This window comes from Pseudophryne corroboree, chromosome 1, assembly GCF_028390025.1.
Source record: "Pseudophryne corroboree isolate aPseCor3 chromosome 1, aPseCor3.hap2, whole genome shotgun sequence".
NCBI lineage: Eukaryota > Metazoa > Chordata > Amphibia > Anura > Myobatrachidae > Pseudophryne > Pseudophryne corroboree.
Window position 1 is genome coordinate 821,350,703 of NC_086444.1, and position 24,944 is coordinate 821,375,646.

At 46.9% G+C, this 24,944-nt stretch overlaps 1 pseudogene; it reads left to right on the forward strand.

The window, feature by feature from the left end:
• LOC134911291 (tyrosine-protein phosphatase non-receptor type 9-like) overlaps positions 1–24,944 on the forward strand; it is a 298,012-nt pseudogene that overhangs the window by 102,851 nt on the left and 170,217 nt on the right.

Consider the following 24,944-nt stretch of genomic DNA (forward strand, 5'->3'; position numbering starts at 1 on the left):
ATGGGTGTTTCAGTCGGTCTGTGTGTTCCCTCCACTTCCACTCTTTCCGAAGGTGATAAAGATCATAAGAAGAACAAAGGTTCAGGCGATCCTCATTGTTCCGGACTGGCCAAGGAGGGCTTGGTATCCAGATCTTCAAGAATTACTCATAGAAGATCCCTGGCCTCTTCCTCTACGAGAGGACCTGTTACAGCAAGGACCGTGCGTGTATCAAGACTTACAACCGCTGCGTTTGACGTCATGGTGGTTGAACGCCATATCCTAGCCCGAAAGGGTATTCCCAGTGAAGTCATTCCCACACTGCTTCAGGCTAGAAAAGAAGTAATGGCGAAGCTTTACCACCGTATTTGGAGAAAATGTGTGTCTTGGTGTGAATCCAAGAAGGCTCCTACGGAAGAATTTCAGCTGGGGCGTTTGCTCTTTTTTTTGCAAGCAGGTGTGGATGCGGGCCTAGTTAGGCTCCATTAAAGTACAAATTTCGGCCTTATCTATTTCTTTCAGAAAGAATTGGCCTCCCTTCCAGAAGTTCAGACCTTCGTGAAGGGCGTGCTGCACATCCAACCTCCCTTTGTGCCCCCATTGGCACCATGGGATCTTAATGTGGTGTTGCAGTTCCTGAAATCTCATTGGTTTGAACCTTTACGTAAAGTTGAGTTGAAATTCCTTACTTGGAAAGTGGTTATGCTTTTGGCCATGGCATCCGCAAGGGGGTGTCTGAATTGGCGGCTTTGTCTCACAAAAGCCCCCATGTAATCTTCCATGCTGATAGAGTGGAGTTGAGAACTCGTCAGCAATTTTCTGCCAAAAGTGGTTTCATCGTTTCACGTAAACCAGCCTATTGTGGTGCCAGTGGCTACTGACGCCTTGGCGGAATCTAAGTCTCTCGATGTGGTCAGAGCTTTGAAAATCTATTTCGCCAGAACGACTCAGATTAGGAAAACAGAGGCTCTGTTTGTCCTGTGGGCTCCCAACAAGATTGGGGCTCCTGCTTCCAAGCAGACTATTGCATTCTGGATCTGTAATACGATTCAGCAGGCTCATTCTACGGCTGCATGCCGTTACTGAAATCGGTGGAGGCACATTCTACCAGAAAGGTGGGCTCATCCTGGCCGTCTGCCCGGGGGGGTCTCGGCATTACAACTCTGCCGAGCAGCTACTTGGTCGGGTTCAAACACCTTTGCAAAGTTTTACAAGTTTGATACCCTGGCTGAGGAGGACCTCTTGTTTGGTCAATCGGTGCTGCAGAGTCATCCGCACTCACCCACCCGTTCTAGAGCTTTGGTATAAACCCCATGGTTCTTGAAGCATCCTCTAGGACGTATGAGAAAATAGGATTTTAATACCTACCGGTAAATCCTTTTCTCTTACTCCGTAGAGGATGCTGGGCGCCTGTCCCAGTACGTACTGTATCTGCAGTCATTGGGTATGTATACACACATGGTGTGTTGTGTTTAAGTCAGCCTGTTGCTGACGATATTCAGGCCATAGCATGCGTTATGCTATTACTGGTTGTGTTTACACACACAGGTTGTGTTGCGCTTTCTGTCAGCGTATTGCTGCATATTCTTAATGCCGTCGGCTGGTGTTCTATTGAATGCCACGTTCTGCGGCATACTGGAGGTGTGAGCTGGTAAAAGGCTCACCGTGGTTTATCAATAAATTCTTTCCTTAAAATGTCCGTCTCCCTGGGCACAGTTACTTAAACTGGAGTCTGGAGGAGGGGCATAGAGGGAGGAGCCAGCGCACACCCATTCAAAGTCTTAAAGTGCCCATGTCTCCTGCGGATCCCATCTATACCCCATGGTTCTTGAAGCATCCCCAGCATCCTCTATGGACTAAGAGAAAAGGATTTACCGGTAGGTATTAAAATCCTATTATAACGGGGGCGTGGCCTGGAGGCTGTATGAGCAGGCTGCGTTTTTAGTGAGCTCTCAGGGACCTGAGAGTTAAATCATAATATCACAGCCTCACCCTATCCTAATTGATCCAAATCCACTGGATCATATCCCTAGAGTGCTACTACAGGTGGCGAGTACGAGCTGCGGAATCGGGGAGCCGGTTTCCTGGCTCCCGCGGATTGCGGCCTACTGAACACCCAGAAGCCGGGGCCTAAATTTTCACACGGCACCCCAGCTGAGAGATCGGCCTGCCCGGAACGATCGACGGACCGGCTACCATCACACCCCTTGCAAGGGCGTCTCAGAGGACTCACCGGAGGTCCCCGCTGGCCGGCGGGAGGAGACCCAGGCTCAGACAGAAGCCGTGAAGCGCACGACGGGACACGAGTGGCGGCCATCTTGGAGACAGGAGATCGGGAAGCGGGACGGCGGAGGCTCGGAGGAGACATCTGGCGGCCCTGGAGGTGAGCGGTTAGAAGGGTCCACTCCATAGAAGTGGCTGTTCGTCTCCCCCCCTTGGTGCCGGGTCCCTTTACCAGCTACCAGCGGCGCACTGCTCCGGACGGGACTCCCCCCCTCCCCCCCCTGCTTATCAGAAAGTGTGCGGCCAGAACAAAAGAAAAGGCGCGCTCTCAGTCATCTATGCTCTGGAGACGCTGGGACGTAATCAGGGGTGCGGGTCCCCGTTAAGCGATAGACGAAGTCCTCCCCTCACTCACCTCATCAGTGCACACCGAAAGTACCCGTGGATACTGGGAGAGCCTGTGTGTCCCCGACCCCTCTGCGGATACACCCACGGCTGCGGGTGGCCCATTGGAGGGAGCAGGAGGGAGAAGCGAAGACATGCGACCCACAGGTCTCTCATATTAGATCCTGGAGCTGTGCAGAGAGTGCTCGGGAAGCACGGCGCAGTGCCATACTCCTGGCCCTACACCTGGTGCCACCAAGAACCTTCCCTCGGCAAGGTAGTATTATCTGTCCGGGTGGAACTGGGCTTTATCCTGATCCTCTGCAAATAGCGTCCTGACCCTTAGTGTACCTGGGCGACCTGGAGTGCGGGATAGAAGTCCCCCCCAACGACACATAGGCACAAAGAAGAAGATGGCTAGTTACATAGCATTGCAAGCCTTGCTCATGCCAATGTAAAGGGAGCAGTACCCCCTACCCTTGCCAATATCTACATGACATCCTGGTGATACCAGAGACAGCGGAGCCTCAACCTTCCATATCTTACGTGATCAGAACTGCCGAGCTCTCCTACCCTGGCTTTAGCATGCCGTCCAGACGCAGTAAGCCGTCTAAGCCCACGCAGCAGCTTTCATTTTTCAAGTCATCCCCTAAGTTGCCGGGCCCTAAACCCACTGGATCCTCTGTTACAGAAACAGTATCGCAAACTCCCCCCTCTCGGGAGATACCTCCGCGTGCTTCCATAGCCGCTACAAACCTGGATAAAGTTGAAGATGGAGATGCTCTGACTGTGGGCACTATGAAACTCCTTCTATCTCGCTTTAAAGACGAAGTGGCAGCGGAGTTCCGTACCACTTTAACAGCGTGTCAACAATCCATAGATGACCTAGGGGGACGTACTGATCATTTGGAAAATAAAATGGAAGAGGTCGTGGGGTCCCATAACGGCCTACTAGACTCCCATGACGCCCTGGAAGCAGAGGTGAAGCTTTTGCGAGACAAAGTCACAGAGCTGGAGGACAGATCACGACGCAGCAACCTTAAATTGCGGGGAGTCCCCGAATCTGTGTCACATAGCAGTCTACACGATTACGCTGTGACCCTATTCAAAGCTCTATTACCCCAGTCCCCTTCGGCAGATTTTATTATTGACCGAATACACAGACTGCCAAAGGCGAGAGCGGCCCCAGGAGACGCGCCTAGAGATGTCCTGATGAAAATGCACTACTTTCACGTAAAGGAAGCACTACTGAAAGCATCAAGACCGACGTCGGACAACTCTTCAGCCCTTAAGGGACTTCAGCTTTTCGGGGACTTGTCAGCAGCTACTCTTTATAAACGGCGCTCCTTTCACCCCATTACGGCAGCTCTCAGGAAGGCGGATATCCCTTACCGCTAGGGCTTCCCCACCAAGCTACTGATTCATCGAGATGGCTCCACTGTCTCTATTTCTACTGCGGATGAAGGAGCAAAGTTGCTCAAATCCTGGAACATTGCGGAACCCTCAGCGGACTCCTCACCCCGTCGACTTCAGCAGGACTGGTCCGCGGTGAAGTGAGGTGGCATGCTCGGAGTCGAACACCGTCCGCAGAGGCTATTTCGGTAACGTAATGACACTAATGACTCTCCAGCTATGGGTATTGGAATTCGAGGTACAGGATGAGTTGCTGGAGAGATCCTAACGATGCTTCTGGCGACGGTGCCAGTCTGTGAGCCTTGTGTACGGACTGGACAGTATTTGTTAAGTAATGTTTGTTCCTCAGGTTCTATTTACATGCATAAGTCCCTATATGCCTTAATATTGCAGGGATGATTATGTTTCTGTTTATGTTTCGTTTATGTGTTCAGTATAGAATGCAGTATAAAATATGGCAACGGGTAGGCGCTACGCCACTAACCCCCCCCTTAGCCTACACAGCCGCCTTATCATGGCGACTGGTTATGATCTCAAGGGAGATCAATTCAGTTTTGTTTTTTTAGTTTTTTGTCTGTCTGTCCTCCCACCCCTGGAAATGTTTCCCTTCCCCTATCAGGTATATCAGCTTAAGCACGGAAATTGGTCATCGGAACTTTTAGCTCTTTTTGTAAGGGACTATGGTTAACATAGTTTCTATCAATGCCAAAGGGCTCAATTCCCCTCACAAACGAAGAGTTGCCCTAAATTGTTTTTATAAACTTAAAGCACATGTGGTGGCGGTGCAGGAGACACACTTCCAGAGCCAAAATCCCCCCTCATTTACTAACACACGTTACCCCCTCTGTTACATGGCAAATGGGCCCGCCAAGAAAGCTGGTGTGGCTCTCCTTATAGCACAACATTGCTCGTTTGTCCTGTCCGATAAATATGAAGACCCAGACGGGAGATATTTAATCTTAGTGGGTAAATTGGATAATGTAGAGACTACCTTGGTCTCCTGTTATGCGCCTAACACCAAACAAATCCCATTCCTTAGAACTTTCTGTAGAACCCTCAAAGAACGTATGAAGGGAGCCCTTTTGATTTTAGGGGACTTCAATATGGTACTGGATCCTGTTGTTGACCGCTCCCGTCCGACCCGGGCCCTCCGTAACAGCCCGCCTCAGGACCCCTCAGGCAAATTTAGCCAACTGCTGGCTGAGTACGCGCTGTACGATGTCTGGAGGGCTAAACACCCACGAGAACGAGATTACACTTTTTATTCCCATGTCCATAGTTCATACTCTCGTATAGACTTAGCATTAGCGGATAGATGGACATTAGCGACTATTAGCAAAATAGACATATTACCTATGTCTTGGTCTGACCACTCTCCGATCATTGTTGTTTGGGATATTAGTAAGAGGGTGGTTCCCCACAGCCCCTGGAGAATGGGCCAGCACCTGTTGGCTCACCCTGAGGCTCACCAGGCCATTCAGCAATCTCTGGACCTATATTTGACCACCAATTGCCCCGGAGACACGTCTGTTTTTACCCATTGGTGTTCCCTGAAGGCCGTGATTAGAGGCTCTGCAATCCAAATCGCAGCTAGACTTAAGCGCGAATACAGGAGGAGACATGAATCAGCCGACAGAGAGGCTGCGCGGTTGGAAGCGGCACATAAAATAAACCCCGACAATAAATCTCTTTATAAGCAACTCCTTACTGCTCGAGACAAGGTAAACGCTTTTGCCTTAACCGAAGTACATCGCAACCTGCAGCGGCTAAATCAAAATTATTATAGGCTTGGTAATAGAGCAGGAAAGTTATTGGCGCGCAAATTAAGAGGACGCAGAGCCAAAGAACGCATACATGCTGTCCACACATCTTCAGGAGTCAAAGTAACTGATCCGGTCGAGATAGCGAACGCGTTTGCTGAATACTACTCGCAGCTGTATAACCTCAAGGATGACCCTGACACCCCCCAACCCACGTTAGCAGACATCAAAGGTTTTTTAGATGGGCTATCGCTCCCCACTATAGACGCCCAGACCCGTGAATCCCTTAGCGCCCCCTGGTTAATTGACGAAGTCATAGCAGCCATAGATTCCTGTCCAATAAATAAGGCCCCTGGCCCAGATGGGTATCCCTCCAACTTCTACAAAACATTCAAACTAACCCTTGCTCCACTCTTATTATCAGTATATAATGAAGCCTCTGGTTCCAAATGCTTCCCGAGAGAGATGTTGGAGGCCAGAATAGTCACCATCCCTATAGCATTACTGAACACTGATCTTAAATTGTTCGCCAAGATGGTGGCAAATAGGATCGCCCCTCTCCTGCCAAGTTTGATTAACTCAGACCAGGTGGGTTTTGTTCTGGGCAGACAAGCATCGGATAACACACGTAGAGTTATTAACTTAATTGACCGCTGCCAGGCCCGGAACGAACCTCTCCTGCTTCTATCTCTGGATGCAGAAAAAGCATTCGATAGGATCCATTGGGACTACCTAAGGGTTACCCTGGGTCATTTTGGATTTGAGGGTAGAATACTTGATTCTATATTGGCATTGTACTCCTCACCCTCGGCTTCGGTTTTCACCAATGGGTACAACTCCTCCATATTTAATATTACTAATGGGACCCGGCAGGGCTGCCCACTATCACCCCTGATTTTTGTGCTAGCGGTGGAGCCTCTGGCGGAACAAATTAGGATGTCAGATTCAATTATAGGCCCAGAAGTGGGGGGGATGCCGCATAAAATCTGTCTTTTTGCGGATGATATTCTGGTGTGTCTTAGAGAGCCTGAGGCGTCCTTACCCCATCTACATTCTATATTAGACTCATATGCAGCGGTTTCCTATTACAAGCTAAACACTACTAAGACCGAGGCCCTTCCTTTGAATATATCCGACAGCACTCTTAGTCGTCTAAAGAATGATTATAAGTATGCGTGGCAACTTAGGTCACTTAAATATCTGGGTGTTCATATATCTAGGGGGCGGGACTTAATAGGATGCAACTATGACCCTCTTTATCGCATATTTGAATTGATGATTAAAGACTGGATGATGCAGGAGGTCTCCTGGGTCGGACGGGTGGCGGCGGCAAAGATGGTCCTTTTGCCAAAGTTGATGTACCTGTTTCGCACCATCCCAAGAGCTTTCCCCAAAGATGTTTGTAACAGATTCAATCGGCTTTTGACTAAATATATATGGGGAGGCTCGAAGCCGAAAATAGCGAAATCCACATTGACGGCACCTAAAGGGAACGGGGGTGTTGCGTATCCAGATCTAGAGAGATACCATATCGCTTGTTTACTTACACAGGCTAAAGACTGGTTCACTCAGAGCAAGTCTAAACCATGGGTATCCCTGGAGCGAGACGCGATATCCCCCTTCACATTATCGGATTTGTTGTGGTTGCCCACCAACTCAGTTCCAACCAGAGTTGCTGAATGTCCAGCAGTACACACAACTCTGATGGCATGGAAAGAAGTAATTAAATCTCTCCCTCCTGGTGCTATCCCCTCCCCCCAATTGTCCCTCCACACTATAGCCCTACTGATACCAGACATGCAATTATACCATTGGCAGGACTTAGGCCTCACTACCCTAAAGGATGTCCTCCAGGACGGCACCTTAGTTTCCTTCTCCCTGCTCCAAGAACAGTTTCAGATTCCCAAACAGGACTTCCATAAATATCTACAACTGCGACATTGGCTTCAAAGTTGCTTGCCAAGTCGAGTTCCACATACTGATTTCCCTAAACTACTGATGTCACTTCTTACACCCAGCGGCAACAGAGGAGGCATATCACAATGGTACCAATATCTTGTGACAGAGGCCCATCATGGAGTTTTCCCTGCACAGACCAAATGGGAAAGAGATCTCCCTGCAACCTTCACTGAAGATGTATGGAGAGATATCTTTAAATCTTGTTTTAGAATTTCTAAATGCGTGAATCATTGTGAAATGTATTACAAATTGGTCCATAGGGTATATCTAACGCCAGATCGCCTGCACAAAATCTGGCCAGATGTCTCCGCTAGTTGCTGGAGAAACTGCGGGATGGTGGGAGATATCCTACATATATTTTGGCTGTGCCCAATAATTCGGGCGCTATGGAGGGAAGTGTTTCTACTTATTTCCCACGTACTGGGAGTGGTACTTTTGCCCGAACCTCTCTTGGCGCTTTTCCATTACTATGGGAAGGAAATGTCCAGCGGAGATAGATACCTATTAGGCCATATCCTTATAGCCTCTAAAGCCGCCATCGCCTCCAAATGGAAATCAGCAACTGTCCCCAATATTTCTATGATAGAAAATAAAGTCCATCAACATTATGTTTTCGAAACAGCACAGGCCAAGTATTCCTCAGGAAATACCTCTATTAGCAAGAAATGGATTAAATGGTCCCTATACAGGGAGGGTTCGGGCCAGATAGGTGCCCCTTGGGCCTCGATTTCTACTCCAGACCTCTCCGTGCTTCGCTCCCCCAGTTCATTCCAGACATTGACGGGTTAAAGTGAAGTAGACCTTTTGCTTTACACTCTACCGTATTCTCATTGTTGCATTATGATACCCCTGATTTGTACTCCCCCCCCCCCCCCCCCCCCCCCCCCCCCCCCCAATGTCTTTAATGTCTTTATTAGTTTTGTTTTATGTATGTCTCTTTACCCTCATCCAGATTGTTTATACCAATTCGCATATACATATTTATGTAATCTGTGTGAAAATTCAATAAAAATTTAATATTAAAAAAAAAAAAAAAATCCTATTATAACCAGTATTTATGCACAATAATATATGGTTTCCTTCCTTTCAAATCAAGGGGGTAACGTCGGCGTATCTAAATATATTTTGGGGTAAAAGGTAAAGTTCCCTGATCCCTGCTCTAGAGCACCCATTGTATAGCTAATGCTGCTTTTCCTATTAGTTCTGTGTGCAATTAAATTCAAAGTCCTTATGTGACAGGTAATTTGGTCGATGATAGGTGTGGGATGAGTATACATTATTTTTGTTTCAACTTTTTACCAAGCTAAGCTTCTGAAAATGTCTAGTTTATGTTGAAAAATAATTATTAATGACCCAGTATTTCTTCATTTGACTCATTGATTTGTTTACAGAACACAAGACTTAAAGAAGGGATCTACAATATAAATCCAGATGAAGAGCCTTTACGCTCTGAGCTACTGAGTGGTAAATTTACGGTTTTGGTAAGTATAATCAGGTTTATTTTTACCTTCACCTTAAAACCACTTACAGATGAAGTGAATAACATTAATTTTCTGGTTACGATGACACCTGTCAGTGGGTGGGATATATTAGGAAGCATGAGAACACTTAGTGTAAGGATCTGAGCGACTTTGACAAGGGCCAAATTCTGATGGCCAGAAGACTGGATCAGAACGTCTCCCAAATGGCAGGTTTTGTGGGGAGGTCCCATTATACAGGGGTTAGTACCTATCAAAAGTGAGCCAACAACTGACAGGGTAATGGGCACCCAAGGTTAATTGATTCTCCTCGGGAGCGAAGGCTAGATTGTCTGGTCCTATCCCACAGAAGATCTACTGTAGCACAATTGCTGAAAAAGTTAGCTGGCTAAGATAGAAAGGTGTCAGAACACAGAGGGTCATATGTAAATAGGGTCAGAGTTTGCCGGAGGTGCAGGATGCGGGCCAATCTCGGACATTTTTTTTAAAGCAGCAGCTAAAAAGCATGGTTTTGCCTTGTAAATAAGCTGCGTAGCGCATACTGGTCAGAGTTCCCATGCTGACCTCTTTTCACTGACGAAAGCACCTACAAAATACGCAATTGAGCATCAGAACTGGACAATGGAAGATTATCTTGGTCTGATGAATCACGTTTTATTTTACATCATGTTGACGCCCAGATGTGTGCGTGTCGTTTATCTGGGGGAATAGATGTTACCAGGATGCACTATGGGAAGAAGACAAGCTCTGGGCAAGGTTCTGCTGGGAAAACTTGGGTCCTGGCATTCATGTGGCTATTCCTTTGACACAAACCACCTACCTAAACATTGATTCAGATCAAGTACACCCTTTCATTGCAACAGTATTTCCTGATGGCAGTAGCCTCTCTTTCAGCAGGGTAATACAATCTGCCACACTGCAAAATGTATTCAGGGATGATTTGAGAAACATAACAAAGAGTTCAAGGTGTTGACTTGGCCTCCAAATTTCACGGATCTCAGTCCAATTGAACAATTCTGGGATGTGCTGGAAAAAAAAGTCCAAGCCTTACTGCTAACGTTTTGGTGCCAGGTACCAGAGGACGCCTTCAGAGATCTTGTGGCGTCCAAGCCTCTACCGGTCAGAGCTGAGGCACGAGTGTGGCCTACACAATATTTGCAGATAGTTTTAATGTTATTGCTGATGAGTGTATATGGAGCAGCCAGATATAGGGTGTGTATTTCAGTCCCGCCTTTTAGCTCAGCGCTCATAGGGGTTCATAGGGAGTGGAGAATAGTACAGCATATAAGTAAATAGTTTTATGTAACATAGAAATAGAAGCGAGCACAACATAATCTGTATTAAAAACATTGGAGTTGATTCAATTGAACGTGAATTGAATAGTTCCAAGAAGGAGGTCCCGCCACTATTCCCACTATTCATTATGCTGCTTTGTCAGAGAATGTGCGAGAAAGGGCATAAGTGCCCCGCCGTGTTACTATTTGTACTGCGTTAGGGCACAAAAAAGAATATCGGCACTAGTTTTGTCGGATTTCTGCTCGCACCTTAAATCCACTAGTTGGCCTAAATAGCGTTCCGAATTGAATAGCAGCAGGACCTCCTTCCCGGCGCTATTCAATCCATGTTCAATTAAATCAAGCTCATTGTCTGGATTCATTTATAGGTAATAACTGAAAATAAATTATCGTATATCCCAAAATGATAGCAAATATAGCAGAGGTAAAGTGCTAAATGTGTCATGTGTTCCCTGTTTATTATTTGGTGGTAATTCAAGTGTTCATTTTGGTTTGGGCTATGTTTTGTCGACATTTGTAATGTCGACATGGTCTTAATGTAGACACTTATCCGGGTTGATTAGAAAGTCGATAAAACTGTGTGCGCTGGCGGTGCGTTGAACACTTACCTGTAACTGGTCCGATGATGCCGCTGTGGCCTCTAGGTTTGGTGGTCATCTGGTCCAGTGGTGAGTAATGCTAACCCCTAACCTTAACCCTCATGCGACTGTCGTATGTGCTGTAAAAACATGGCTGATCAATGTATACACACATATATAAACACGCTCATACACAAATAATTTTTAAAATCAGTAATTTTATTCCTTTTAAGAGTCTCTAGTACTTTCCTTATTGTCCCTTCTATATGGTCCTGCTATTTTAGTTGTTGCTATTTTGGGGCCAGAATGATTTCCTCACTTTGTCATGCGCTTCTGTCAGCTTGCATATTGTAGAAAAATCATGTGACCTCGCACATAGCCATTTCTAAATGAATTTTGTGGGTGCTCGCATTGCAGTGATGTATACAAGTTTTAGTGACGCAAGCTTGCTTTTGCAAACTCGCATCTAATTAAATTAACCCCTGTAAGTGAACTAAGGTGCAAAATTTGAGGAAAAAGTACACAATCTAGGGTAAAAAGGCAAGACAGGTCAGATATGAATGACCTGTGCAATGCCTCATCATTATGCTTAATCTACAAATTTATACCAGTTTTTTTGCTACAAAAATACTAATCCTAAGTACCTAGTACACTATATGCAAACTATGATGCACTTATTGAGGGAAAAAGTAGCATATTTGGGGAAAAGAGTGGTGGCAGGCATCTTGCGTCTTTTGGCACAAAAAGAATGTGTATGAGGACGCATCTGTATGCAGGCATTTGTAAGTCATTTTTCCATCTGTATAACTACAGAAAGTGCTTTGAGCTCTTTTCCACTGTACTGTGAGTTTCTGGATGTGATACAAAAGATACACATTAAAAAAAATAGGCAGTCATTAGGTCTACACCATAGGGTACACAGGGTCAAAAGGGCGAAACAAATTTTTGTTGGGGGTTTTATTTTGTGTTTTTAAACATATTTTTTTTTACCTAAGTTTGTTGAAATGCGTTCGCTCGCCATGCTTTGGACTCTGTGGCTCATTTTAATCGCCACGAGGTTACTGAAGGTAATACTTTGTGACATGGGGCCTCATTCAAGTTTTCTAGCAAACCAAAAAAGTTAGGAATTGGGCAAAACCATGTGCAGTGCAGGTGGGGCAAATGTAACATGTGCATAGAGTTAGATTTGGGTGAGGTATGTTCAAACTGAAATCTAAATTGCAGTGTAAAAATAAAGCAGCCAGTATTTATCCTGCACAGAAACAAAATAACCCACCCACATCTAACTCTCTCTGCACGGGTTACATCTGCTCCACCTGCAGTGCACATGGTTTTGCCCAATAGCTAACTTTTTTTTGGTTTGTTAATAAACCATAGTAACCCCTATGGATAGTAAATGCAGCATAAGTTGTAAAAACATTATAAAGCCCTAAAAGAAAAAAAAAAAAGTGTTGAACATATGGATGTCACCCTATTAACCCTGTGGACCCTATAGTGTCGACCTTTTAACTTTCTATTATTAACCACCACCACCCCATAAACTGTTAGTCTGAAATGATACATGGTGAATTTTCTTATTTTAAAATCGATCTATCAATTATTATAAAAAACGGCCAGGTGCCCTCTGTAACACAAAAGAATTCAGAAACAGCAGACAGCGGCACTCCAGGACGAAGTGTATTGAAAAAGGTCACAAAAACATTCCAACATTTTGGGGCACGTAGCCCCTTTATCAAGGTGTATACAGTGATACATAAAAGTGCTTACCTTGAATATAGGGAAGTATCCCTCCTAAAATGCACATTTCACCCTCGGCGCCACACTCTCAGGGTCCCGTTACTTCCGGGAACTCCAACACACTGCAATTAGCGTTAGCTGCTCCCATGACAACCGTGCGCTGGGGACGCTGAAGACGGGTGACGTCCGGAGTTCCCGGAAGTAAGGGGACCCCGACAGAGATGGTGGCGCCGAGGATGGTATGTGCACTTTAGGCGGGATACTTCACTATATTTAAGATAAGCACTTTTATGTATCACTGTACACACCTTGATAAAGGGGATACGTGCCCATGAAACGTCTGAATGTTTTTGTGACCCTTTTCAATACACTGTATGCTGATGGACGTCCTAGAGTGCTGCTGTCCGTTTTTTTTCTGTATATATATATATATATATATATATATATATATATATATATATATTCCCCCCCCCCCCCCCTGTGTAAGGAGTGGGTGGGATGGCTCTTGAGAAAAAACTAAGGCTTTTGCAGCACAGTACTGATATATGTAAAATGACATTTACACTGTAGAAGATGGGGTTATTTGTTTTATTTTATTCCCAGTGTATCATTATGGCAGTATTTATACTTCTCAATTACAGCCTGGAAGAGATGCAAATGGAGCAGCCTTAGCTCTGTTCACTGCTAGACTTCATCGGCCGGATGTTACCACGCATAAGGCGGTGCTACAGGCTATTATCTATCAGCTAGATAAAGCCATTGAGAGGTAATTTATTGACTAGTGTTGGCGTAAAACATTTCCTTCTAATCAGAATAAGATACCCTGAATCGGGGTAATGGGGAACTTTTACACAAATATAGTGTTTCAGCTATAGTTTCAGCAATTTTTGGGGTACAATATTGATATTTCAGTGAAAAGGTGACATCTCTTGGCCAGAAAGGAAAGATCAGTTTGTGCAAACGAATATTATCCAGTCACAAATTAAACATTTTTGACATCGGTGGAGATGCTTTTTCTTCAATTTTAATCCTTATTGTTCTTTGATATTCTGTATTAAGAAATGTGTTTAAAGTCCTCCAGCCATTCATGCTTTCTAATATTCTTCAATATCCTCAATTTGGGTAGTCTGTTGCTTAGCTTAATGGGGTTGTCTGTACCCTTGTGATCCATATTGACATTGTGCTGATGTCTTGGATACAATGTTTCTGTTTAGCTGCAGAAATGCCTCTGTCCTTTGGATTGCTGGAGGTGGCTCCTGAATGTAGCCAACTAAAAGTATTGCTTGTAAAGGGCCCCATACACTAGAACTATAATGCCCGATTTCATCCAATTTCTGGTATTCGGGCCGATATATATCGGGTGAAATCGGGCATTTTGGAGGTGTATCTGATCCGGTGCGCGTTCCCGTGAGCATCGGATCGGCTCCCCTAGATCGTTAGTGCTGCACTCGTGATATGTCGGTTCCCGCAGGCATGGCTGGGATCGCATACGATATTTCGCATGCAAAATGTACCAAATCGTATGGAACCGCTCCAGGGAGAGTTCAAGGGAAATCACCTCCGACTTCAGCCTCAGACATATCGTTGTAGTGTATGGGGCCCTTAACTCTAAAAGCTACACAGCCAACTTTCCACCGTGGGAAATTAGTATTGTTACTGGAAAGCTCTCCTTTTAAGACACCACTATTGTAAGAGTAAGCAGTGTGCTGAACAAGTTTTATTTGTTTTTTAAGTTGTATTTCTCTTACGTCCTAGAGGATGCTGGGGACTCCAAAAGGACCATGGGGTATAGACGGGATCCGCAGGAGCTTGGGCACACTGAAAAGACTTAAAACTGGGTGTGAACTGGCTCCTCCCTCTATGCCCCTCCTCCAGACCCCAGTTAGACTTTGTGCCCAGGACTGACTGGACACTCACTAGGGGAGCTCTACTGAGTTTCTCTGGAAAAGACTTTTGTTAGGTTTTTTATTTTCAGGGAGACCTGCTGGCTACAGGCTCCCTGCAGCGTTGGAGTGAGGGGAGAGAAGCAGGACCTACTTCTTCTTAGTTTAAGGGCTCTGCTTCTCGGCTACTGGACACCATTAGCTCCAGAGGGTTCGATCACTTGGTGCGCCTAGCTGCTTGTTCCCGGAGCCACGCCGTCACCCCCTCACAGAAGCCAGAAGAAATAAGTCGGGTGAGTATGAGAAGATCAGAAGACTTCAGGACGGCAGAAGACTTCGGTGACCAGGTACAGCGCAGCGGTAACGCTGCGCTCCATGCTCCCACACACATCACTGACGGCACTCACAGGGTGCAGGGCGCTGGGGGGGCGCCCTGGTCAGCAGGTCACTGGGGTCCGGGAAGCCGGCAGAAGCATTTTCGGTGCCTCGGCACAGTTTCTCAGCCCCCGCCGGCATTTTCAAATCGGGCCTGCTGAAGCCCGCCGGGAAGGGGCGGAACTTAGTGCGCGGCTCACAGCGCCATCTTTTTCTCCTCCACGCGGCTGAAGGAGACGCTGGGCCGGACCTCCATCACTCCTCGCAAGTAACGGGGAGATATCTCGGGGGGGCACAGTGTGGTGCATTATTCTGGTTATTTAAAGCAGCGCTGGTCATATATATCCCTTATAGGGATATATGGGCGCTGGGGTGTGAGCTGGCATACTCCCTCTGGGTCTCTCTTTCTGGGCTTCACTGTGGGCCTGTCCCCTAGCTGAGACATTCTGAGTGTGTGTCGGTGTGTCGATTAAACATGTCGGCATGTCTGAGGCTGAATGTGATTCACCGGAGGAGGTTGTTGGGGGTGCGGTTGTGGGTCTGGATTTAGGTCTGTCGGCGCAGCCGACACCTGATTTACTCACATTACTAAGTACAATCAATACGAATGTAGCTTCTTTATCAAAGAGGTTAGATAAGTCTGAGTCACAGACGCAGGTGTGGAAGAAGTCCATAGAGGAGGCTTTGTCTCAGGTACAGACCCCATCGGGCTCGCAAAAGCGGCCGTTTACTCAAGTGGTAGATACTGATACCGACAGACTCTGATTCTGAGGTCGATTTTTCTGAGGCTGCTTTGCATCCACGTTTAGTAAAGAGTATTCAGTACATGATTGTGGCTATAAAGGATGTTTTACACATTTCTGATGAACCTGCGGTGCAGGAAACAAGGATTTGTTTGTTCAAAGGGAAAAAGCCTGAAGTGAAGTTTCCCCCCTCTCATGAAATGAATACTCTTTGTGAAAAAGCTTGGGAGTCGCCGGATAAGAGGTGGCAGATTCCCAAGAGGATTTACATGGCGTATCCTTTCCCTTCTGATGACAGGGAAAAATGGGAGTCGTCTCCAAATGTTGACAAAGCTCTATCTCGTTTGTCTAAGAAGGTGGCGCTTCCGTCTCCTGACACGGCAGCTCTCAAGGATCCAGCGGATCGCAAGCTGGAGACGTCTCTGAAGTCCATTTTCGCTAATACAGGTGCATTGCTCAGGCCTGCAGTGGCGTCTGTGTGGGTGAGTAGTGCTATTGCTAAATGGGCTGAGAATTTAGCTGCTGATATGGATACCCTTGATTAAGATAATGTTCTTCTGACTCTTGGTTATATCGACGACGCTGCAGATTACCTGAAGGATGCGGCGAGGGATGTTTGTCTCTTGGGATCAAGAGCCAATGCCATGTCAATATCGGCAAGGAGGGCGTTGTGGATCCATCAATGGAATGCGGATGTCGACTCCAAGAGAGCTATGGAAGCTTTACCCTGCAAAGGTAATGTCTTGTTTGGGGACGGCTTGGCGGACCTGGTCTCTACCGCGACGGCGGGTAAGTCCTCTTTTCTTCCCTATGTTCCCACACAACACAAAAAGGCACCACATCAGCAGATGCAGTCCTTTCGTCCCAATAAATACAGGTGTGGAAAAGGTTCGTCCTTCCTCGCTTCAAAAGGTAAAGGAAGGGGTAGGAAGTCGCCTGCCGAGTCGGGCGCCCAGGACCAAAAGTCCTCCCCTGCCTCTACCAAGTCCACCGCATGACGTTGGGGCTTCCCTTGGGGGAGTCCGGACCGGTGGGGGGCCGTCTCCGAGTCTTCAGTCAGGTCTGGATTCAATCAGGCCTCGATCCTTGGGTCCTAGAGATTGTATCTCAGGGATACAAGCTGGAGTTTCGGGAGGTGCCCCCTCACCGGTTTTTCGTTTCGCCCTTACCAGCATCTCTTCCGGACAGGGAGCTGGTGCTGGCTGCAATACAAAAATTGTGTCAACAGAGGGTCATTGTTCCCGTTCCCCCGTCACAACGGGGGGAGGGGTTCTACTCGAGCCTATTCGTTGTGCCGAAACCGAACGGTTCGGTCAGACCGATTCTGAATCTAAAATCCCTCAATCCATACTTGAAAGTTTTCAAGTTTAAGATGGAATCTCTTCGAGCTGTAATTTCCAGCTTAGAAGGGGGGGATTGTATGGCGTCAGTCGCCATAAGGGATGCCTACTTACACGTCCCGATATTTCCTTCGCATCAGGCCTTCCTCAGGTTTGCGATACAGGATTCTCATTACCAATTTCAGACGTTGCCGTTTGGCCTTTCCACGGCCCCGAGGGTTTTCACCAAGGTCATGGCAGAAATGATAGTTCTCCTTCGCAAGCAAGGGGTTACAATTATCCCGTACTTGGACGATCTCCTGATAAAGGCGAGGTCCAAGGAAAGGTTGCTAAGGAGTGTAGATTTGGTGCTGGCGGTGCTACGACAGCACGGTTGGGTGCTAAATTTGCCAAAATCTCTGATTCCGACCACCCGGCTGTCTTTTCTGGGCATGATTCTGGACACGGAGTTACAGAGAGTTTTTCTTCCACAGGAAAAGGCTCTAGAACTGCAGTCGATGGTCAGGGATCTTCTGAGGCCGAAGACTGTGTCCATCCATCAATGTACGCGGGTTCTGGGGAAGATGGTTGCGGCGTACGAAGCCATTCCGTTCGTCAGGTTTCATGCCCGGGTGTTTCAGTGGGACTTGCTGAGCAAATGGTCCGGGTCTCACCTGCACATGCACCGGAAGATAAGTCTATCTCCCAGAGCCAGAATTTCCCTCCTGTGGTGGCTACAAGGGTCTCACCTCCTAGAGGGACGCCGGTTCGGTATCCTGGACTGGGTACTTCTGACAACAGATGCAAGTCTCCGGGGCTGGGGTGCAGTCACCCAAGGCAGGAACTTCCAGGGGAGATGGTCGCTCCAGGAAGCGGGTCTCCACATAAATGTTCTCGAGTTAAAAGCCATTTACAACGGCCTGCTACAGGCAAGAAGCCTTCTTCAGGGTCGATCTGTCCTGGTACAATCAGACAACAGCACAGCGGTGGCACGTATCAACCGTCAAGGCGGCACAAGGAGCAGAGCGGCAATGGCGGAGGCCACAAGAATCCTTCGCTGGGCGGAACAACACGTGAGCGCCCTGTCAGCAGTCTTCCTTCCGGGAGTAGACAACTGGGAAGCAGACTTCCTCAGCAGACACGATCTTCATCCGGGAGAGTGGGCTCTTCATCAAGAGGTGTTTGCAGAAGTGACAAAGCGTTGGGGACTCCCTCTGATAGACATGATGGCGTCTCGTCTCAACAAGAAGCTCCCGAGGTATTGTTCCAGGTCAAGGGACCCCCACGCCCTGGTGTCTCCGTGGGTGTTCAAGTCGGTGCATGTGTTCCCTCCACTTCCTCTCATTCCAAAGGTACTGGGGATCATTCGGCGAGCAAGGGTTCAGGCGATTCTCGTAGTTCCAGATTGGCCAAGAAGGGCATGGTATCCGGATCTTCAGGAATTACTAGTGGAATATCCTTGGCCGCTTCCTCTAAGAGAGGACCTGTTGTTGCAGGGTCCATGCGTGTTTCCAGACTTACCGCGGCTGCGTTTGACGGCATGGAAGTTGAGCGCCAGATCTTAGCTCGTAAAGGTATTCCCGGAGAGGTCATTCCTACTCTCCTCAAGGCTAGGAAGGAGGTTACGGCGAAGCATTATCACCGTATTTGGAAGAAGTATGTTTCCTGGTGTGAGATTAAAAGGGCTCCTGCGGAAGAATTTAATTTGGGGCGTTTTCTCCACTTTTTGCAAGCTTTTGCAAGCCTGAAGTTGGGCTCCATCAAGGTGCAGATTTCGGCATTGTCTATTTTCTTTCAAAGGGAATTGGCTGCCCTCCCAGAGGTTCAGACATTTGTGAAAGGAGTTTTGCATATCAACCCTCCGTTTGTGCCTCCTGTGGCCCCATGGGATCTTGATGTGGTCTTACAGTTTCTCATAAACAAAAAATATATAAACAGCGCTACCAGGTGCACCTGGTAGCGCTGTTTATATATTTTTTGTTTATTTGGTTCATGTGGTGATTGACTATCACTTTAATTTAACAGCTGCTTTAGGAAAAACAGCCCTGTTGAAGCGCCCGGAAAAGGATATACTAATTTATTAGTGTATTTTTACGAATTTTCCTCTTGCTATTACAGTTTCTCATGTCTTCCTGGTTTGAGCCTTTGCGTAAGGTTGAGTTGAAGTTTCTCACCTGGAAGGTAGTCATGCTGTTGGCGCTGGCATCTGCCAGGCGAGTGTCTGAGTTGGCGGCCTTATCTCATAAGAGCCCGTACTTGATCTTTCATTCAGATAGGGCAGAATTGAGGACTCGTCAACAATTTTTACCAAAGGTGGTCTCTTCGTTTCACATTAACCAACCTATTGTGGTACCGGTGGCTGGGGATGCTGTGGCAGTTCCAAGGTCTCTGGATGTAGTGAGGGCTTTGAAGATCTACGTCGCCCGTACGGCTGTTGCCAGGAAAACTGAGGCGCTGTTTGTCCTGTATGCTTCCAACAAGATTGGTCATCCTGCTTCAAAACAGACTATTGCACGCTGGATTTGTAGTACGATTCAGCAGGCTCATTCTTCGGCCGGGTTACCGGTGCCGAAGTCGGTGAAAGCCCATTCTACCAGGAAAGTGGGCTCGTCTTGGGCGGCTGCCCGGGGCGTCTCGGCTTTACAGCTCTGCCGAGCGGCTACCTGGTCGGGTTCAAACACTTTTGACAAGTTCTATAAGTTTGATACCCTGGCTGATGAGGACCTCAGTCGGTGCTGCAGAGTTGTCCACACTCTCCAGCCCGGTCTGGAGCTTTGGTATAAACCCCATGGTCCTTTTGGAGTCCCCAGCATCCTCTAGGACGTAAGAGAAAATAGGATTTTGGTACTTACCGGTAAATCCTTTTCTCCTAGTCCGTAGAGGATGCTGGGCGCCCGTCCCAGTGCGGACTGTTTCTTGCAGTGTTCCCTTGTAGGTTTGCTTAGTTTATACACGGGATGTGTATTTCTGTTTTCAGCTGTAGTTTTTCATACTGTGATCTGGTTTACTGTTACTCCGGTTGTACGGTATGGTTGTGGTGTGGGCTGGTATGTTTGTAGCCCTTAGTTTACACAAAAATCCTTTCCTCGACATTTCCGTCTCTCCTGGGCACAGTTCCTATAACTGGGGTCTGGAGGAGGGGCATAGAGGGAGGAGCCAGTTCACACCCAGTCTTAAGTCTTTTCAGTGTGCCCAAGCTCCTGCGGATCCCGTCTATACCCCATGGTCCTTTTGGAGTCCCCAGGATCCTCTACGGACTAGGAGAAAAGGATTTACCGGTAAGTACCAAAATCCTATTTTTGTACAACACAGCAATGCATATATCACCAAATAAGATTGAAAGCTTTAAATAATGGTCTGTTTTTTTCTGCATGTTAGATGGCTTTCACCCATTACATATAACTCTAGTAACAATACCAAACTATGGGGCTTATGTAATAGGCTCCAAGTTTGCCTGAGGTTCAGGATGCCGGACGATCTTTGAGTTTATTTTAAAGCGGCAATCATCTACAAGATATGGTTGTGCCTTGTAAATGATTGCCACTTTAGAAAAAACATTCGAGATCGGTCGGCATCCCACCCCTTCGACAAGCTCTCACCCTGTTACATATACCTTTTCTATTTAATTTAATGTATAATTTATTTAGAATGTCATTGTAGTGCTATAAAAAAATTTGTTTTTAATTTGTCCTGTGTTTATCCCAACAATTTATTCTTCCTCACGCTATAAAAAAACCTTCATATAGGAAGTGTCTTTTTACCTGGGTCTGTTCTCCGCTCTCCCTGTGCTGGAGTTGGTGACATGCTCTCTGAAGTAGTAGTAGTAGTAGTAGTCATCAACCATCACCCAGCAAGAAAATCCACCTTATAATTGTTATTAATTATAATAGCTTAAGTATGACAAATCATTTGTCTTGGTGTATGTAATTATTGAGAGAGCAGTATAGTGTAAATGTTTATACAAATGGACGGATACTGTAACCAGAATTCTGTCTGAAATGTACCTTATGCTTCACTCTGCTAAACATGTTTAAGTAAAGTTCCATCAATGTGCCCTCTCTTACCCCACACACACACAATATCCAACTTTGTGTCCCACGCACATACCATAATGCAATGTGCGATTACAGCACCTGCACTTCTATACAGAAACCTTGTTTGTGTTACATTATCATAGAACACTGTGCATAGGAGGTCAAATGTTACCATTCCAGGCTGATGTACAGCAGAGACTTGTAGTGTGGGGGACAGAAATTTGGAGGGAGTGCGGAGTAGACAGGAGGATATCTGCTTTCTAATGATCTATTTCTTAGTAATCTCGGCAACTCAGTTAGTGATAGACCATGTGCTTATGAATTAATTTTTAGGGGTGGTATTCAATAAGTGCCTTTTTTTTTTGACCAGTCGAAAAAAACAGCACTTCACCCGTTTTTAGGTCGAATTTACATTTAACCTATTCAATGCCCGTGCAGTTTTTTTGACTAGTTGAAAAATCCGGCACTGGCAAAAAGCACATGTATCCACAAATTCACTGCCGATACATGTGTTTTGGCAAATTTGTGGGCGTGTTCACCCGTCTTTAGAGCAATTTTAGCCCATGCCAATTTAACAAAATGGATTTTAAAAAATGGGCAAAAACGCCCCCAATTGAATACCCTTTGTTGAATTAGCGCCGTTTCTTTCGACCAGTCGAAATAACGGCACTTAATTGAATACCCCCCTTAACCCATAGCTGAGTGTAATCACAATTGTGATGCTCCTTTAAAAAAACATTTCTGTAGCAGGGTACACTGTGTTCCACAGGGAAAACATTGGGGCTTAGAGATGGATCTTGATCCAGAGGCACCAACAGGCTAAAGCTTTAGACTGTCCCAGGATGCATTGCGGGGCCTCCTCTACATAACCCCGCCTCCAGGCACTGTGAGCTCAGTTTTAGAGTTGGTACCTGCGTAAGGCAGGTCTGAAAAAGCTATTTAGAAGACTTCAAGGGCTGCAGCACTTAATATGTCAGTGTGACTTACTGTGCTGCTGCTCCATCACCTCCCCAACAGCGTCGCATACTCCCGCTGGCTCTGTTCCTAGGTACTGGCGGCGGAGATGCTCCGGTTCCTCGGCACACCACCGCAGACGCTCTCCTGGATCGCATGGCTGCTACTAAGGGAGGAGGTAAGAGGGTCCCCCAGGCGGGACCCGCCATTAAATCGTGTTCCGGTCGCGGTCAGTTGCCGGAGACTGCGACCGGAGCACGATTTAATGGCTGGTCCCGCCTGGGGGACCCTCTTACCTGTTCACCGCTGGTGTGAACACTGTGGTCGTACAGGGACCCCACTATATCCACCAGGGCAGGGGAGCACAGGTCGGATAATACATTATCCATGTTTTAATAAGGCTCCATAGTACGAGGTGGTGAGGACCAGCATAAGGGATAAGGCGCTTGACCTGTAGCCCCTCCCTCAGCTCTGGGTGCCATCTACTGCTGGTGTTCCCGCCCTGGAGCTGCCTCACACTCTCCCTCACTCCCTGACTGAGACGCTGGGTGCCATCTTCTCACAGTAGCTGCGACTGGTCTCCGGGACTGCAGGGCAAGGTCTCCTCTGTAAATCCGCCCGATTTATCAGCGCTGTGATTCTACAGACACTTAAGTATTCTACATGTCATTTTAAGACAGCGTTAGTTAAGAACAAGTGTACCTCTACCAGAATATATTGTACGAGTATTCTGATAGAAACAATGCCCGGTCTGAGACCGGATCTATCTATCTATCTATCTATCTATCTATCTATCTATCTATCTATCTATCTATCTATCTATCTAGTCCAGTGCAGTTTTATTGTCTGACTAAAATAATTATTTGCAATGTCACTGTGACTGTGTGTGCCTGTATCTGCCATGTGGAATTCACTTTCAGTGTATCCCAGCTGTATCAATCACTGTATTCTGTACCCTAGGACTAGGTGTGTCAGGGTCTCCTATATAGTGCTGCACAGTATTTACCGTTAAGTGTATTCTACTGTGTGCTCAGTCACATCATACCGGATTTATTCGCTGGTGTTGTGTACGGTGTACACAGTCACATAGTACCAGATTGAGACGCTGGTGTTGTGTACTGTGTAAGCTGTCACATGCTAGAGGATTTATTCGCAGGTATTGTACTCTGTCTAGCTGTATCGTACGCATACGCTCTGCGCTTACATTCACTGATATGTCTAACACAAAGGGTGGGAAATCCATGGACACTCCTGTATCATGCAGCGCATGTGCCAGGGATTTGCCCGAGGGGGAAGCTTTGAATAATGGTCTGTTTAATATGTGCCATACATCTACCAGTCAGTCCGCTGCTCCTGTAGCCAATCAGGAGCCACCTTGGCGGCGTTATCAAATATGCTTGTGACACGCCTTACGCCCCCTATGTGATCTCCTGTGCCATTGCAGCCACATATTGTCCCTATGGTTAATCCGCCCTGGGAGGATACGCTGTCTACCCAGATACAACAATTGAATCAATCTTTGGTTAGACAAAAACCTACCCCACTTCCCTATGCGGTCAATGGGTCATCTAAGTGGGCCGTCTCCTCCTCACAATCCACTAATATCTCAGATGATGCTTCTGATGAGGATGGGGAGTATACTGATCCGTCAGACACTGATACAGTCGCTTCTGACGAGGAAACTACAATGCAAGTTGACCTAGTGGAGGCTATTAAGCTAATTCTACAATTCGATGATGTAGATCAAATTACTGCGTCTGAGAAACCTGATAAATTTAAACGTCAGAAGGTAACTAAAGTAGTCTTGCCACATTCTGACCACTTGGTTGATATACGTCAGGAACCCTGGTCTTCTCCAGGTAAGAAATTCTCCCTGTCTAAAAAGATGCTAGCTCATTTTCCTCTCTCTGCTGAGTTGTGTAACAAGTGGGAAAATCCACCGGCGGTGGATTCCCATGTCACCTGTCTTGTGGTGTCATCTACTCTGCCTGACACCACTGTCACCTCACTGAAGGAACCGACAGATAAGCGTGTCAAAGGATGCCTGAAGTCTGTTTACTCCCTTACAGGTGCTGTACATAGACCCACTATAGCAGCCTCCTGGGCCACAAAAGGAATTGAAGCATGGGTTCAGGCAATAGAGGAAGAGCTGCCTCAGGATATATCTTACACTGCTAAGACAATATCTGTCTCATATTGCCACTGCCTCCCACTACATTCAGGAGGCGTCCCCTGAGGCAGGTGTAATGGCGGCCAAGGCGTCGACTACGTCCATCCTGGCTCACCGAATTTTTGTGGTTGAGGTCATGGAAGGTGGACCTGGACTCCAAAAAGACCTTGGAGGTACTCCCTTTTAAGGGAGACATCCTGTTTGGGGAAGATCTGAATAAGATTGTAACTGACTTAGCGGCTGCTAAGACTACGTTTCTCCCAAATACTAATCCTTCTGCACAGAAGGCAGAGAGTACCACTTTTCGTTCCTTTTGACCTCAAGGGAAAGAAAAAAGTCAGGCATACCTGAGACAGACTCGTGCTCCCAAAACCACTAAGCCCAAAGCAAAACAATCCTGGGCTGCCCATCAGCCTGCTTCCAAACAAGACAAGCCTGCTGCATGACGGGGCGTGCCTCCCCCTAGGGGATCCAAGGGTGGGACGCCGACTTATGGAATTCACCCAGTTCTGGTTAAAGACCACTTCAGACGCCTGGGTGCGTGATGTAATCTCTCACGAATATGCACTCTCTTTCCAGAGACGTCCTCCTCGCCAGTTCCGAACGACAGTTATCCCTTTGGACCCATTGAAGGCGCAAGCTCTACACTTGGTTGTGCGT